Below are 17,027 nucleotides of genomic sequence, written 5' to 3'. Positions count from 1 at the left end.
TCTCCATTCTGTTACATATGTCCAGGGTCGCCACAAAATACTGCGCAATCCGTAAAAATAGGGGACTTCTAGTTTCTAGAGTCTGTGAAAAGAAATAGGCGCGGCCGTGAATATTTTGAGGCTAGCGGTACTGGAGCGGGTTATTACCATTAATTGTCCCAGTGCCTGGCTGGTGACCCCTGCGTACCGTCCGGTGTCTTCTGTCGGCGCTGCTGATGTGCCAACCAGCACTCCGTCACGCATGCACAGTGAGCACTGACACTCGGCGATGACACGGTCCCAAAATACTTCCGCGGGACGGACGGCTTCCATTAACTTCAATGGAAGCTGTCTGTGCTTAGTCGACACAAAAGCGGAAAATCGCAATCAATTAAATCCGCCCGTGCGCAGGAGGCTTTAGGCCAGGCTCACACACCGTACTTGCATTGCCTATTACACGTGTATAATACGCGGTACAACGCGGCAATTAAAAAAATAATTGATTTTCACTGTTACACTCACACTAGCAGTTTGTCATTGTGTATAATACACGAGTACAAAATAGAGTGCGTTCTATTTTACCGCATATTACGTACATATGTAATAACATTGCATATGTGCGCCGTTTATGCGAAACATCCCTAAGTGACAGGGTGGGAACTGTAAAAAAAAATGGAACCAGGCAGCCTGTGTATGCCAGCATGCGTAAAAACCGCTGTCATGCGTAGGCAAAAATCACAGCAATGCGCAGGTCCATGCCGTGGTTAAAAAGCGTGAAGATGGGTCCTGTGGTATCTTTCTCACACGTAGTATTAATGCATGAGAATCCCGATAGTGGAAACAAAACCATTGGAATCAATGGTTTCGATTCGGCCTTGTTCACACGAGCGCTGTTTTAGCGCATTAGAGGTGCACAAAGAAAGCGCTTCTATTAGAACCAATGGTTTCTTATAGAACCGTTCAGATGAAGAAATTTTAGATGCGCTAAATACTTGCACCTAAGGGTGCCTGTCCGCGGGCGTGATTTCGCAGGCGGTAAACCGCTGCGAATCACGCCGGCCGAAGCTTTTTATAGCATTGCTATGGAAAGTGCCGTCCCCGTGTCCAGAAGCAGAGAATCACTGCGCTTCTCCGCGAATTGCGGCGGGCAATTCGCGGCATGCTGCGAATGGCCCTGATTCTCTGCGGTCAGCCTATCTATCAAATTAGGCTGACCGGCAGAGATTCGTGTGCGGCTCCTGCTCCCGGGCGGCAGCTCCAGCGGAAAAGATCTTCGCAACGCCCGTGGACAGGGGGCATTACAAAGACAGGCCATGTGATTGCAAAGCTCGCATCTAAGGTCCGGGTGTGTGAAAAGATAGGACCTGACCTATCTTTGGTGCATGTTTTCCATAGGTTTTTATGGGAGCTGGAAGACACACATCACGCACCTTTGATCATGTAAACGGGTAATTTCACAGCTAATTAAAATAGCTGGAAATCACCTGTTCACGCGATCTTTAGTGCAGTATAGCCGCAATATTTTCACGCACCTATGCTGCCCTAAAACAGCATTTGTGTGAATGAGGCTTAAGAGAAATCAAGTAATCTTGTAGGTATGATACCTTTTAATGACTAACAAGAACACATGATGTTATAGCGAGCTTTCCAACCTACTCAGGGTTCTTCCTCAGGTATAATGGAACAGATCCAAAGACATATTTATATAAAACATATACACATGATCACATGGTGTGCTTAATTTCCACTTGAAACAAATTCCAGTTCCGTATAGGAGGGCACAGAGGTGTTATAATTAATAGGACTTAGATAAATACCAGAAAGGGATAACAGTAAATACTTAATTAGTCCAGTGACAAGGGATGTAAAAGTTTTATGGTCTCTAAATTGATGTTAGGGGGTCAGCAGGCCAGTGTGTTACCTCTGCCCTTGGGTTACTCATATCTCATAATCTCCATTGATGAAAAAAAAAAACCTCCAAGATTCATAGTATCAAAGTTGTTTATAAATATATATTCCCATATTCTTCTGTGATATTGGGACTTAATGTACATGTATTTGTACTGTGGGATCCGGGCGAGTGTTCGCCTCTGGATCCCGCAGCAAATACTGCCCATACACATGCTATGCAAAACACTTTTCCATGCCTACGAGTGGAAATCAACTGTGGTTTGCCGCTCATGGGGGGGAAATCCCAGCATGTCCTATTCTAGTGCAAGTCTCGCACGGACAGCTTCCATTGGAGTTAATGAAAGCTGCCTGTCCCATGGCGATTCTCTGCGGATCCGCGTAATCGCCGGAGCGACGGCACGTCATTCTCTGCATTGCGCATGCGTGCGGCACACCAGCCAGCACATCCGCAGCACAGAGAAGAAGACAACTGACAGGTACGTGAGGGTTACTGCCGGGCACAGGGTCTGATTCCACTGCGAGATCTCGCCGTGTGCATTCGGCCTAAGTATAATAACTCTCATATGTTGTGTCCGTGACTAGAAAAATGCTCCGACAGGTAATCCCATCTTTCTCTCTTTCAGAGCTCTTTCCCACGAGCGTATATTGGCTGGACATTTCAACAAGGCTGTGATCTGATGCATTGGATTCCAACCTATGTCATTGCTTAGCAACGGTGTGGGGAATAAGCAAAACCAAAAAAATAACTGCGCATGACCGCCGGTGAGATGCCACGGTCATTCACAATAGAATAGAAACTATGCAGGGTTGCCGGCCGGGTTTACAGCCGGAATCTGCTGCGGGGCTCCCACGGAATCGAGGCCTAAGGCTTCTTTCCCATGAGCGTATATCAGCCCGCTGTTTTCACAACGGGCTGATATATGCTGTGATCTGATGCATGGGATTCCAATGTATTAGATCACATGGCCGTATTCCAGAGGTGTAAAAGCGCCCGGCCAGCCAATATAGCACCGGGCGTTTTTACATCGGGCTGAAAGATAGTCCTGAAACTATCTTTTGGGCCGGAATACGTTGGCCGCTGCACCGACTCCTATGGAAGGTGGTTGCTAAACTCCCTCCCTCCGCTTCCCTTTCACCCCCTCCCTCGTGTAGGCTCACCTCTGCTCTCCTCTCTACTCGTTCTTTGCAATGGGAGGGGGCGGGACATTGGCAGAGCTAAGCGCCATCCCGTCCCGCCTCCTCCTATTGCTGGCTGTGGACAAGGGTCGGGACATGGGTGGAGCTAAAGGGGCGAAGGCATGGTAGTCTTGGCGTATATGCGCCGGGACCTATGCCATCTGAAGGGGCGCACAAACGTTCGATTTGTGCGCGTGTTCACCAGTTTTATCTCTTCGAACGTAGTGTATATCAGCTCCCACATGCGGAGTCCAGTCCGTCTGTGTTAGCCTGGCCTTAATTTGAAACTGTCAGGGTGTTGTCAAGTGGACACTGTATTGCCAGTAATTTTATGGTCTATTCATAATGGGTTAATATGTAGGTTTGGCCTAACTTCAAGAAAAATTAAGTCATGGAAATAGTCATATAAATTGCCACTGTTTACCAGAGGAAATTAAAATGAAGATGGTATCACTATGACATTATATAACAGGTGCAATACCAAACACCGTTCTGTCAACCATGTACCTTCACAGGTATACTGCAATCAGTGATGGATGATGGGCTGATTGGTTGGTAAATAAAACATAATCACCTACCAGCTCCTAACACAAGAGAATGCCTTATATCATTGTCTAGAAATGACTAATCTCTCAGCAAAACATCATTTCTTCAAAAGACCATGTGTGTCTCTAATTTACACCAGGATACAAAATGTGATGTTATAGCAACCAGTTTTAATCAGTTCAGCGTGTTTGTCCAAAGGGCATGGTTATTAAATAATAGCTTTTATGTCTCATCTCTCAGTGATCTTCAGATTGCATAAACGTCGCTGTTAAAGAGTATCCAAAGAGAATTTTTTACCTGAAATGTAAAATAATTAGCAATTTTGTATTTGTTTTTGGCATCCATTTTTGTGAAAGTACAAGAAGAAGGGCCTGTTCACGTGGCCGTATTTCATGTCTGTGTTCTAACAGTATTTTATACTGAATATAGACAGCACAGAGACTCATTAAAGTAAATTGGTGTATTCAGACGTGTGGTTTTGGTTTTATGCGGACCAATCACAGTATGCCCTATTTTTGGCAAAATTCACGGTCCAAAATTGCCCAAAAGAGTGTGAAAGTATTAAAATGAATCTTTTTATACTTGTTATTCAGGGGTTAATACAGTGTAGTCCGAAACTCGTAAGAGCATTATAAACTGGATTGTTTTAGGCTTATTTAGTAGGGATTTGAGCGTTTCCTAGAGACCATATTTAGTCATTATCCGTGTTCCTTACTCTAAGGGTGGATTCAGACGAGCGTATATCGGCTCGGTTTTCACGCCGAGGCGATATATGGTGTCCTCATCTGCAGGGGGGGAGGATGGAAGAGCCAGGAGCAGGACCTGAGCTCCCACCCCCTCTCTGCCTCCTCTTCGCCCCTCTGCACTATTTGCAATGAAAGGAGGTGGGACAGGGGCGGGGCTAAGTGAAAATATTTAGCCCCACCCCCGCCCCACCTCTCTTCATTGCAAATAGTGCAGAGGGGCGGAGAGGAGGCAGACAGGGGGCGGCAGCTCAGAGCACTGCTTCTGGCTCTTCCAGCCTCCCCCCCCCTGCAGAGAGAGACGACGTATATCGGCTGGGTGTGAAAACCCAGCCAATATACGTTCGTCTGAATCCAGCCTTATCAATGTAGTTAATGTATGCCACATCACATTGTTTTCAATTGTAAACTTTTGTAATGATTTGCAACTTTTTTACTGCAATAAGGTATAACCTGGGTCCTAAACAGATGGCGCACTTACCTAAAGGCCCATTTAGACACCGATTCGCTCAAAATTAACTCAAAAGCCATCTTTTGAGTGATAAGCATTGCGTGTAATTGTGCCCATCTTTCACTTTTCTGCCGAACGATTGATTTCAGTTTGCCATGAAATCCATCATTTGGCAGAACAGCTGATAAGACAGACTGCATGCTGTGTTCTGCCTGTGGAGAGCTGATTACAGTTGATTACATTGTCTCAGCTGTCAGCTGGCAGAACAAAGGGAATCTATTCAGTGAACAGCTGGTGGTCTGTTCCCTGAGTATAGCTCCCTGCGGCTCACACGCTACTAGTTGGTACTAATAAACATTAGTAGCAAGTAGTAGTTTTATGCAAAATGATCGCTCAAAAGCCATCTTTTGAGTGATCATCTTTGTGTCTAAATGCACCGTAAGCCCTTAGGGTGCTGTCCCCTGTGATTGGATCACTACACATTCCTTTGTTCAGTACAGAGGACGCCGCGCCGTCGCTATGGCGATGACATGTCCTCCACTGCTGTGAATGTGCCAGCCAGAGCGCCGGCTGGCACATGCACAGTTGAGAGGACGCCGCGGAATGGCCGTGAGATGGAAGAGCTTGCTGTAATCGATTTCCACTCGTGGGCAGGAAATCAGGTTTTCTCATAGCATGCTATGGACTGGATTTACTGCAGAATCCGGAGGCGGAATCCCGCTCCGGATTTCGCAATGCAAATCCGCCCGTGTGCAGGAGACCTTACTGAGAACAATAAGACTTTTATATAAACTGTATGTAAAATGGGATATGTATATTTACTGAAAAACATTGAAGACAAATGCTCTATAAAGTAGGTGCTGGGTCACCAAACCTGAAAAACAGTCTAGTGAACAGTAAACTATTAATGGTTTATTTTGTACTTTTAACTTTGTTCTGGCGGGTAGAGTAGACTCTGACCCTAGTTCCAACGTCACTTATCCCTTCAAAACAAGGGCCAGGGTTGTTTGCAGTTTGCATAATGTGTTATTTCTCACTGCTGTCAGACTACATTTGTCCAGTTTAGACTTGCTATAGAAAGCTGTAGTAATGAACATGTGAATCCAACCACCTGGACTATCTCAAGAAGAGCTACTCCTCTAATCCCTTTCATGTCTACAGACTCATTGCTGCGCGCCCTCCTCGCCCTCCTACAGTACATATACTATTTCACTTGTTTACCAAGCAGTCTTGAGTACTGCTGTATTGTGTTCTGCATCCCCACCCAAAAATCACACACCACAGGCTACTGAATTATGCAAAGTCGAAGCCCTCTAGAAAATAGGCAGCAAATTTTAGTAAATCAGTCTCATGGTAGGCCCCCTTTTTTATGGACATAAGCTAAAATTGTTGTATGTATAAGAACAGGGCACCATCGGTCTGGGGACTATGCCCTTGGCCTCTAGCCTGGTGCCCCAGATCCTAGGACAAGCACAAGATTTAACTATATTGGTGTCCAAAGAACTCCCATACAGTAAAAAAAAACATAGTAGAGCTTACTGTTGCCACTGTTGGGCACCGACTGTGGGGACTAGGTGCAGGAAATCAAGCTGCGCGATGACATCACTACATATCTCCGCCGGTGCCGGGCCGCAGACTGTGCATGAACATGAAGAAGAGGAATCTGAGCTCAGCAGGGAAGGTGAGATCAGGTGAGCAGAAAGTTATTTTTTGAGGGGGGCCACACGGGGCATTATTGTTTAATAAGAAACCACTCAGAGGCATTATTAATTTATAAGGGGCCTTGCAGGGGCATTATTACCTTCAAAAAAGCACAGAGGGGTCAATATTATTGTCTTGTGGGGCAAAAAGAGGGCATTGGAGGAAATATACAAAGCCTTTTTCAAGTGTAAAAAACACGCCAATTTTTTGTGCAGGTGGGCGATTTGTGCAAAGGCTTGTGACGTTTAGGCCTTTTGCAGCAGCCTTAGCACTTTTTGGCAAAGTGGGTTGGGCTGGTCAGAAAGGGCGTGGCCACTCTGGACCAACATATTCATACATAATTTATTCCAGAAGCTGGTGCGCATTATTCCTGGAATGTATGCCAGGTTGGATCTGGCGTACATTTCTGTGTAGGTGCACTTCATGTATTAGGTGCATCGTGCGCTGGGGGATATTAGACAAGCCTGGAACTGAAATGCAGTTTTTGTGGTTTGGTAAAGGTAGAGAGGGAGCTGGAAAAGCAAAGAGCTGAAGATTTCTATGTTGCCAACTTTAGATATGCAAGTCATAGCTGGAAGAAGATGTCATGTCAGTCTGGACCAGATAAGATATGACTTTTGGATCACTTTTTATTATTTTTTTTCCCCTGGAGATGGGGTGATCAAAAAAGCACTCTTCTGGCATTATATTTTTTTTTCCGATAATGTTCACCATGTAGGACACATAATGCATTGCTTTTATAGATCAGACTTTTAGGCCTCATGTCCACGGGCAAAAGAAGAATTAAAATACGCAGCGGATTTTAACTCTTCTCCCGCGCGCGGATCCGCACCCCATAGGGATGCATTGACCACCTGCGGGTAGATAAATACCCGCGGATGGTCAATAAAAGGGATTTTAAAAAAAATGGAGCATGAAAAAATCTGGACCATACTCCATTTTCGTGCGGGTCTCCCGCGGGGACGGCTCCCGCGGGCTTCTATTGAAGCCTATGGAAGCCGTCTGGATCCGCGGGAAACCTAAAATAGGAATTTAAAAGAATTAACTCACCCGCAGCGGACCGGGAAGGTCTTCTCTTCCTCACGGCCGGATCTTTCTTGCCTCGGCTCGGCGGATGTGCCCGACGCATGCGCGGCACGTCGACGACGTGCCGGCGAGGTGCCGCAAGCGTGACGAGTTCATCCGCCGGCCGAAAAAGAAGATCCGGCCGTGAGGAAGAGAAGACCTTCCCGGTCCGCTGCGGGTGAGTTAATTCTTTTAAATTCCTATTTTAAGCGCTCATGTCCGCGGGGCAGGAGGGACCCGCTGCAGATTCTACATGGAGAATCCGTAGCGGGCCTGATTTTCCCCGTGGACATGAGGCCTTACGGTTGCAGCATTACCAAATAAGTTTTTTTTTTGTTTGTTTTGATTTGTTTACTATAAATGTTTTTTTAAACTTTAACTTACTTATTAGAGATGAGCGAACCTACTCGGCCATGCCCCTTTTCCGCCCGAGTGTCGCGATTTTCGAGTACTTCTGTACTCGGGTGAAAAGATTCGGGGGGCCCCGTGGGTGAGTGGGGGGTTGCAGCGGGGAGTGGGGGGGGAGAGAGAGAGAGGGCTCCCCCCTGTTCCCTGCTGCTACCCCCCGCTCCGTCACGCCGCCCCCCGGCGCCCCCCGAATCTTTTTACCCGAGTACGGAAGTACTCAAAAATCGCAGTGCTCGATCGAGTAATTACTCGAAACGAGTATATTCACTCATCTCTATTACTTATACTTTATCTAATAATTAATAAAAGTTTTTTTGTTACTTTTTTTTAGTCCCCACACCGGACCATAGTATTACATTATACCGCAATCTAACAGGCGTTCTATCCCGTTCTATCAGTCATGCCAGGGCTGGAGGCTTTCAGAAGGCCCGAGTACTGGGGGATAACTACACAATGAATTAATTTTTTAAATCACCAAAGTGGCCCATTAACTGAGTGATTTGATAATCACAATGTTTTCACATCTAGAACGTACTGAACCACCAACGTGATCTTGTGATTACACCTTTAAGCCATCATTTTTAGAGGAATTGAAGAGAATAGATCTATTGATTGTTTTTTTGTCCTGCCCAAATGCGCTTTGCACTCAGGGTGAATGTGACTGAATGACTCAGCCATAACTGGGTTGCATCCGTGTAGGTTGTTTTCCCCATGGCTGGCACTGACGTAACAGAACCCTTTGCTCACTCTGGCTGAGCTCCAAAGATCCTGTGTGCAGATGGGAGAAACTTCCAGAAGGTCAACCATCACTGTAGCCTCCACCAATCGGCCTTATGGCAGAGTTGCCAGTAAATAACTTGTCCTCAGTAAAAGACATATCAAAGCTTGCCTGGAGTTTGGCAAAATGCACCTAAAGGACTCTCAGACTGTAAGAAACCAGATTCTCTGGTCTGATGAAACCAAGGCTGAACTTTTTGACCTCAATTCTAAGCGTTATGTCTGGAGGAAACCAGGCGTTGCTCATCACCTGCCCAATACCATCGCTACAGTGAGGCATGGTGGTGGTAACATCATGCTGTGGGGGTGCTTTTCAGTAACTGGGAGACTGAGACTATTCAGGGTTGATGGAAAGTTGAATGGAGCAAAATACAGAGATTTTCTTAATTTAAATCTGATCCACAGCACAAGGCACCTCAGACTGGGCAATGATCTTAAGCACAAAGCCAAGACAACACGGTAGTGGCTTAGGGACAACTCTATGAATGTCCTTGCATGGCTCAAGTCAGAGCCCTGACTCGAATCCAATCTCGCATCTCTGGAGAGACCTGAAAATGGCTGTCCAAAGACGGCCCCCAACCAACTTGACACAGCTTGAGAAGACCCACAGAGAAGAATTGCAGAAAATATCCAAACGCAAACTTTATGGCATCATGCCCAAGACAACTGGAGCCTGTAATCGCTGCCAAAGTTGCTTTAACTAAGTACTGAGTACAGGGTGTGAATACTTATGTACTTTTTATTGAATGCCTTGTTAGGGCGCCTTCACACTGGCGACAAAATCTAGTGATTTTTCTTGCGTTGCGAGAGTGAGTGAAAACGCATGATTATGAAACCAATGAATTTCAATAGTTTCATTCTTATTTTCAATGTTTTCACTCCTGTGATGCTGCGAGAAAAAATTGCATGTCCTATTTTTCTGCGATATCGCCCATTGTTTTCAATGAGGCCGGTGTTTCCACCAGAGCTGCCCTTTAACAAAGTTGCACCATTTTGTAAATCTCAGCACCGTAAAAGACATATCCTATCCCTCTTACCATTTTTTTGTCAGTGGAGATGTCCTCAGGTAGTTCTTATTTATGTGGTGGAGCATATGCAGTTCTGCAGCTCACAATCCCTACCATATTGTGTATTGATGTCCATGAGCAGGAAAACAGTTCATGCACAGTTTCCCCCGCTCCAGATCAGGGTGAGCATGTGCAGTATTTCTCCCATTCTTTGCTATGTTTTACATTCATCTGATAGAGCAGAGAAACTGCCCATATGCTGTTTTCTCTGCTCTAATGCCAGGCGAGCATGCACAGACTCTGTGCTGCTCTGCTCGCTAGATACTAGCTTTCTGTGATTATTGCTCGGTTGTCAAAGTTACAGTTGAGTTGAATTTGTTCCTTAGAAGAAACATTGGAACCACCAATGGTAAATGATAGAAACAAAATGTCCATTCATATCTATAAGCTATTTGTAAAACTGTACTGTTATAGCCAATGTGTGAAATGAGTCATTGTATAGAATGCATAGGCTGTCTACAGAATGACCGTTATAGGATGTCAAAGTATGAAATTATGAAAATTAAATAATAAAATACTCCCACCAGTGGTGGACTGTGGCCCCACCCTCTCACCCCGGTTACCCCATTTTTTCCCCCTACATCAAAATATATCATTCCACCCTTTGCACCATCAACCTTCATCATCTTCTTCCAATTTCTCACAATCCAACCCTCATCTTCCTCCATTCTCTTCCAATGTCCCACAAGCCAACCTTTACCCTTCTCTATCTTCTTCCAATGTCCCGCAATCCAACCCTTATCCTCCTCCATCTTCTTCCAAAGTCCCACAATCCAACTCTTATCCTCCTCCATCTTCTTCCAATGTCCCAAAATCCAACACTTATTCTCCTCCATCTTCTTCCAATGCCCAACAATCCAATCCCTAACATCATCGTCTTTCAATGTCCTACAATCAATCCCCATCATGTTCTTCCAATGTTCTACATACCAACCCTCATCCTGACACACTGACAGAAAGTCCAGACTCCAGAGAACAAGTCGCCTGAAGGCTGGCTGCATACAACGCTGGACTGGTCTAGCTCTCCATCTGTCAGTCTGAAGCTGCTGTCTGTATGGTGTCACGATGCGGATCCTCTTCAGCTCCCTTCACTCAGTGCCCTATGCACCATAGTCTGTTCTGCCTGTTTCTCTTGTGTGCTGCTGGGGATCATCAGGACAGGAGCCAGATCCTCACCTCTAATTGCCTCCAGCACTTTGAAAACGAGGGAGTCAGAGGAGGGTTTATTCATTGCTGTGGAGCCCCGACGGGTTCGGAGATGTAGTAAGAAAGTCCTGTACTTTTGTTTTGTAGTTTGTTACATTTTCATACACATCTTTTTTTCAATAAAAGCCTTTTCCTGCTTGCCTAAAACAATACTTGTAGTGCGTAGGTATTCTATACAGTGCCTAGGGAAACTTAAATAAAACACACATTTCATGCTTTTCTTAAAACACTCACACATTCTATAGATTGCCTAGGCATTCTATATTATGGCTGCTTTTCACACATTTCCTGTAACCACTGGCGTAACTATAGGGGATGCAGGGGATGCGGTTGCACCTGGGCTTAGAAGCCTTAGGGGGCCATAAGGCCTCCGTTCTCCATAAAGGGAGCCCAATACTATGAATAAAGCATTATAGTTGGGGGCCCCGTTTCAGATTTTGCGAGGGGGCCCAGGAGCTTCAAGTTACACCTCTGCCTGTAACAGTACTATTTGCAGCTGGAGCTCTTTTTGAGGACTCAGAAAGCTCTAGGGTTGTGTAACCCAGTAAGAACATTGTAACATGTTACACAGCCCCGGAACTATGTGAACCAATGGAAAGAACTTGTGACAGCATCGGCAGCAATTAGTACAGTTGTACAATGGAAAGAACATTTAGGTAGTAGTGGGGGCATTGTAGTAAGGTCATTTTAATATAACCGGATGGTGGAGTAGTTGCTCCATAGTCCTAGGTTTATTTATATTTCCTCCTGCTGTTTGGTCCACGGTTTATAGTTGGCCAGTCCACTTCTTGTTCTCTCCTATATACTTATCTAAGGATTTAGCGATAACTTCTTTTGAATCTGCCTGCTGCACTTGGCCCTGAGGAAAATGGTTTATTTCTTCACTTCATAGCCAAATCAGACCTATAATGTACTCTGATCCTACCTCACGCATGAGGTATATTAAGGAGAGAGACTTTGACTTCCTTCTAAAATCATTCTCTTGGCAACACGTTTTTGATAGATCCAGGCCTATGTCCTTTTCTAATAACATAAAAGAAAGATCCTATGAGTTCCTTACAAGATAGTATCTAAACTCTAAGAGGTCAGCAAAATATACCGCTTCCTCTTCACATTTCTGTTTTTGCAGCTGTGGAGGAATGGGTACATTGGCCCTGTTTTGGTGGTTTAGTCCAAATGCACATTTTCATTGGAAGAGAGTTTAGAGATTTATTAATTCCAAGATGAAAAGTTTAGCAAATTAGCAAACTGATAACCCTTATTCTCTGCTGATAAATGGACCGTAGCCATTGGTTAAAAATACCTCAATATATAATTTCCAAGAATCCTAGCTAAAATCCAGGAACTTGGAAAAAAAGGTTAGTATTATTAACTTTTTTTTAAATAGAAATTGTCTTGGTTTACTTATCTGCTAAATGATTATTTTATCACATTTTCTTTTGTCATAGCTAGAGATGAGCGAGCGTACTTGTTAAGGGCAGATACTCGAGCGAGTATCGTTCTTTTTGAGTACCTGCCTGCTTGCCCACAAATATTCGGGTGCCGGCGGGGGAGAGCGGGGAGGAACTCGGGGGGAGATCTCTCTCTTCCCCCCTCCGCTCACTCCCACAACCCACCGCTCACCCCCGCCGGCACCTGAATCTTTGCGGGCGAGCAGGCAGGTACTCGAAAAGGACGATACTCGCTCAAATATCTGTCCTTACCGAGTACGCTCGATCATCTCTAGTCATAACCTTTAATGCTTTGTTACGCGTTTTCTGGTTGATGAGAGACTTTTTGACTATTTTGGATTAAGCTTCTTACTAGGGCTTTGTGATACTAGCCATAATGTAGTCTATACTAGATTCTTTTTGTATGTCTTAGCATGTCTTGCATTGGCTTTTACTCCTCCAACCTGTTTTTTCCTTTTTCTCTTCCCTATCCCACCTCTCTTTTTCGTAATTCATCATTTGCTTTGTATTTGGTGCTATGTTAACCTGTTGCATTCTAAGTTGTGGGCTTTCTCTTGAAAATGTTAAAAAGAGTTTTAAAAAAGGAATGTTTTGTGGATTTCAAAATTATGATGCTGGTCCAAACTTTAAAAAACTCATAATTGCATTAAGGAAACTGTGCCAGTTTATCAAAGGATATCATAAAAGTAGACCTATCAGCAGCTAAATAGTGTATTATAGTCCCCAGAAAACTAGTAAATATATTGCATACATAATGCCAGGGCCATTACAAGAAGTGCTATAGAGTGGTCAGATAAATAGGATCTTACATCATTCATATACACAATCCAACCACTAACATACTTGACTAAATAGGCAGATCATGGATATACTCTAACTACAAAAAAAGTGTAAAAAAAAATCGAAATGCGTTTTTAAAAAGCAATTAATAATTCGGTTGTAAAAATATTTTGTGCAAACCATTATATTTTCAGTAAGATTGCTAAGGCTTAGGCTATATAGTGACTTTGGCTACGAATATGCGACCAAAGACTGCTGGATAGCACTGTGACATTGCACTGCCATTGAACTCAATGAAGTTACAGGTAGCCGCGAGTGTGTCGTCGTGATTGCTGGGTTGGATGTCACTACCATGAAGAGAAAACCTTCAGACTCACTGCTATAGATGAATAATAATGCTGGTGTATGCAGAACACATTACTCTCCCATAAGTGGTAATAAGGAACGACTAAGCTCTTTTCAATGTGCCAGTTATCTTCTGACTTATCTACATTGTGAAATCATTGAGTAACCATGAGGGCAGAATCGGATATAATATGACAAAAGTGTTATCAGTAGAAATTCAAAAAGTAAATTACAGAACTGCCTGAAAGAACACTTAAAATAAAACAGTTTATTTGTATTACCATTAAAAGCTTAGGCTGAACTAGCACCACCAAAACTTTTTCTCCTTCAGGCTCTAGATATTAGAGTAGGAGGAAAGCAGAGAGGTTGACAGACAGAGTACTAACAAAATCCTTTCTACTAGGTACAACTAAACCTCCCTCACTAGACATAATAATATTATTCATTGGAAAAGCCGCCCGGCTCCGATGTCATATCTTCATTCAGTGTAAACAGCAGTCGTTCACTTTTGAACAACTGTCTTCTTACTGTGAATGGAGGCGGGCCGGGAGAGAACAATCTCAGAAACAAGATGAACCGACAATTTAGCATGTCCTTCCTTACCAAAGTTCCACACAGGACCGGGGTCTTTTAGAAATAGAAGAGGGTGCTGGTTTAATAACTGGAATAGGATCAGCCACGCATGGGGCAGAAATAAGCTTCTACGTCTTCAAATTCTTGTAGTCTTCGGTCATACACCCTGGCAAGTTCACAGACGCCAACTGCTTCCCTGCTCTTCGGATTAGAACTCTTCATTGGTCTTGGCAAAAATGCTCCTGAAATTTGCAGCTTACTCCTACGTCACTACTTGCTATACTCCTCACTATTCTGCCTACATGGGAACAGGACTGCTGCATAAATTGTTCCCTGGGACATGTGGGCAGCATGATATTCATTAGCTCCTGCGCCCCCACGTTGCCTATACCACTTTGGTGTCCCTATTAGCAATGTTACCACACTCCACCCAGCCGGGCCTACAGATATGACCGCCTCACTTAATGTTTGTTATGCGATTAACTGTATTTAAATTCACACAATAAAATATATACTGCACAAAGAGGAAGTTTTCTTCCAGAGTTACAGTTACTCCTTTACAGAGTTACAGACAGAAGCGGGTGGTACGACAAGTTTGGCATACAGTTTCTCCATGTGCTCAACAGAAGAAAAAACCTTGCTATGATATGTGATGGTCGGAGGGAATTATTTCCCAATATTAATAAAGTGTCAACATATTTGCAGAGTTGTGTTTGCTCCTACTAATATCATCTTGACTGAGATATGCTCTTAAGGCCCTGTTACACAAAGAAATTTCAAACGACTGAAAGATTGAGTGATCTATTTGTATAAAGTGTGAATGTCCATTACCACTTAATCATCTTCACTTGCATGTAAAAGGGCCTCCAGGAGCTGTTTGCAGAGCCCAGCATGTGATTAATCAGACGCCTAGCTGTGCACACAGCTGCATTGTTCTTCTCTTGGCTGCCAGCAGATTACATTGTTCTCTCCCAGCAAGTGTAACCATGCTGTGGAGAGAACAGTATGCAGTCTATTAAGAGATAAATGTGTTTGCTTTATCTCTCAGTAGCTGAATAATGGATTTTAAGTTCACCTTAAAATCATTGTTCAAACAAAAAGTGCAAGATGCCTGCGTTTACATGTAACGGTTATCCCTCATTTTCGATCGTTTGAATGAATTTTGAGCGATAATCGTTACATGTAAATAGGCTTTTATTTGGAAAAGTCTTGGAATACTGGCAATTTTTTGTAGTTTCACTGGGCTTTATGCCTGGCATCAATAATGGGTAAAACCATTGTTATATTCTGAATAAGGAGCATTCTCAATCTTGGCAGAAGCCCTGAGGGCTATCGTTTTATAATGTTAGAGGTACACAGTGACATTACGGTGTTATCTGGAGGTGCTGGCAAGTTATATTAGGAGATGTGAAACTACAAAAATACTTCAGCATTGTGCATCAATATGACTTGTGTTGGCCTTGGTCTATTACAGCAGCTGATGCTTTCTAAAAGACAAGTGCTCCCGGTATCTATCTTCTTCTATTGTCTATAAATCTGTTTTTTACGAGCACCCGTAATTTGTGCCTAAAGTCTGCTGATATGTAGAAAGGAATTAATGTGAAATGAGAGCTACTTGGCTATTCTATGTGCCATTATATGGTGTCTACATACTATAGCATGCTATGTTGCTCCAGGCAATTTTTCTTCTCTTGCATTTTATATGGGATCCATGAGAACAAACCAGAGTGTTCATCCATATACAGTAATATTGGAAAAGCTGAAAATTATCACAAGATATGCTGCATTATTGTTGGCAGCAGGAAGTTGGGTGTATAGAGCCTTTGAAAGTAAAAGCAAGTAGAATTTGTGCCACTATGTGTATAACATTACTTGGTTTAGTGAACCATAGATCAGCTGAAGATCCCAGATAATTATAATACAAGCATGAATAACCTTAACAGGAAGCTACAACAGAGTTTTATATTAACTTGAAAGTATTACTAAGTGGAAGAAGAGAAAAAGCTCTGGATTAAGGAGCATTAGAAAATGTTATTTTCAACAAGAAGGTTTATATAAAGAGAAAAGTAAATAGGAAGTATGTATTCTTTCATATCTTCTGTAAGTATGCCTTCAGTAAGTCTTCACCCAGACTTGTTGTGGAGACATACTACAATAATACCGACTATTTCTTGCTGCAGCCTGAAGAATTATTCAATTTGATGCATTCAAATTAATAATGAAGCATCTAACCAGGCACAGTTTCAATGGAATGTGTTACATAAATAGACAAGCAATAGGACCTTTTTCTCATTATTGTTTGGATCTTCTCTACAGCTGCTCCAAAATAGTCTGCTCTTTGCCAGCAGTAGCATATGCAAATATAAGGCAAATCTGTTCCCCATTGCTATTCTCCCTTTTTTGGACTCAATAAAGCCTGTTATCAGACAAATTACAGATCGTACCATGCCTCTGGATTTGGCGTTTTCTCTCCATCACCGTGTGATTCCTTTATGAGTATATAAAAAAGTCTCCTCTTCAACGCATGGAAAAAATAGAAACCACCTTCTGTCTCCCTACAACTTTTTAAGATGAATAACATTAGGCTTATGGAGGACCTAAAGTTGTATGTACAAAACACTTCTACCTCATTCTATGCCAGCTCATACTGGTGGTTTTCTAATGAAGCTTGGAATATTGTACCGTATATAAGCCTTCTGGCAGTGCCCTCCTCTTTATAAACATTAGCTCCTCAGGCTCTGAGAAGCCAGTGGAATCTTTTTCTCTACTTTATGTATCGTATCTGACACTCACTGTAAGTCAATTCTTCCTGGAACCCTTTAGATAGCCCTACTAGGGCCTCCACCTT

This window comes from Eleutherodactylus coqui, chromosome 5 (genome assembly GCF_035609145.1).
Source record: "Eleutherodactylus coqui strain aEleCoq1 chromosome 5, aEleCoq1.hap1, whole genome shotgun sequence".
NCBI classification, from domain to species: Eukaryota; Metazoa; Chordata; class Amphibia; order Anura; family Eleutherodactylidae; genus Eleutherodactylus; species Eleutherodactylus coqui.
Note: the sequence above shows the minus strand (reverse complement) of the source record.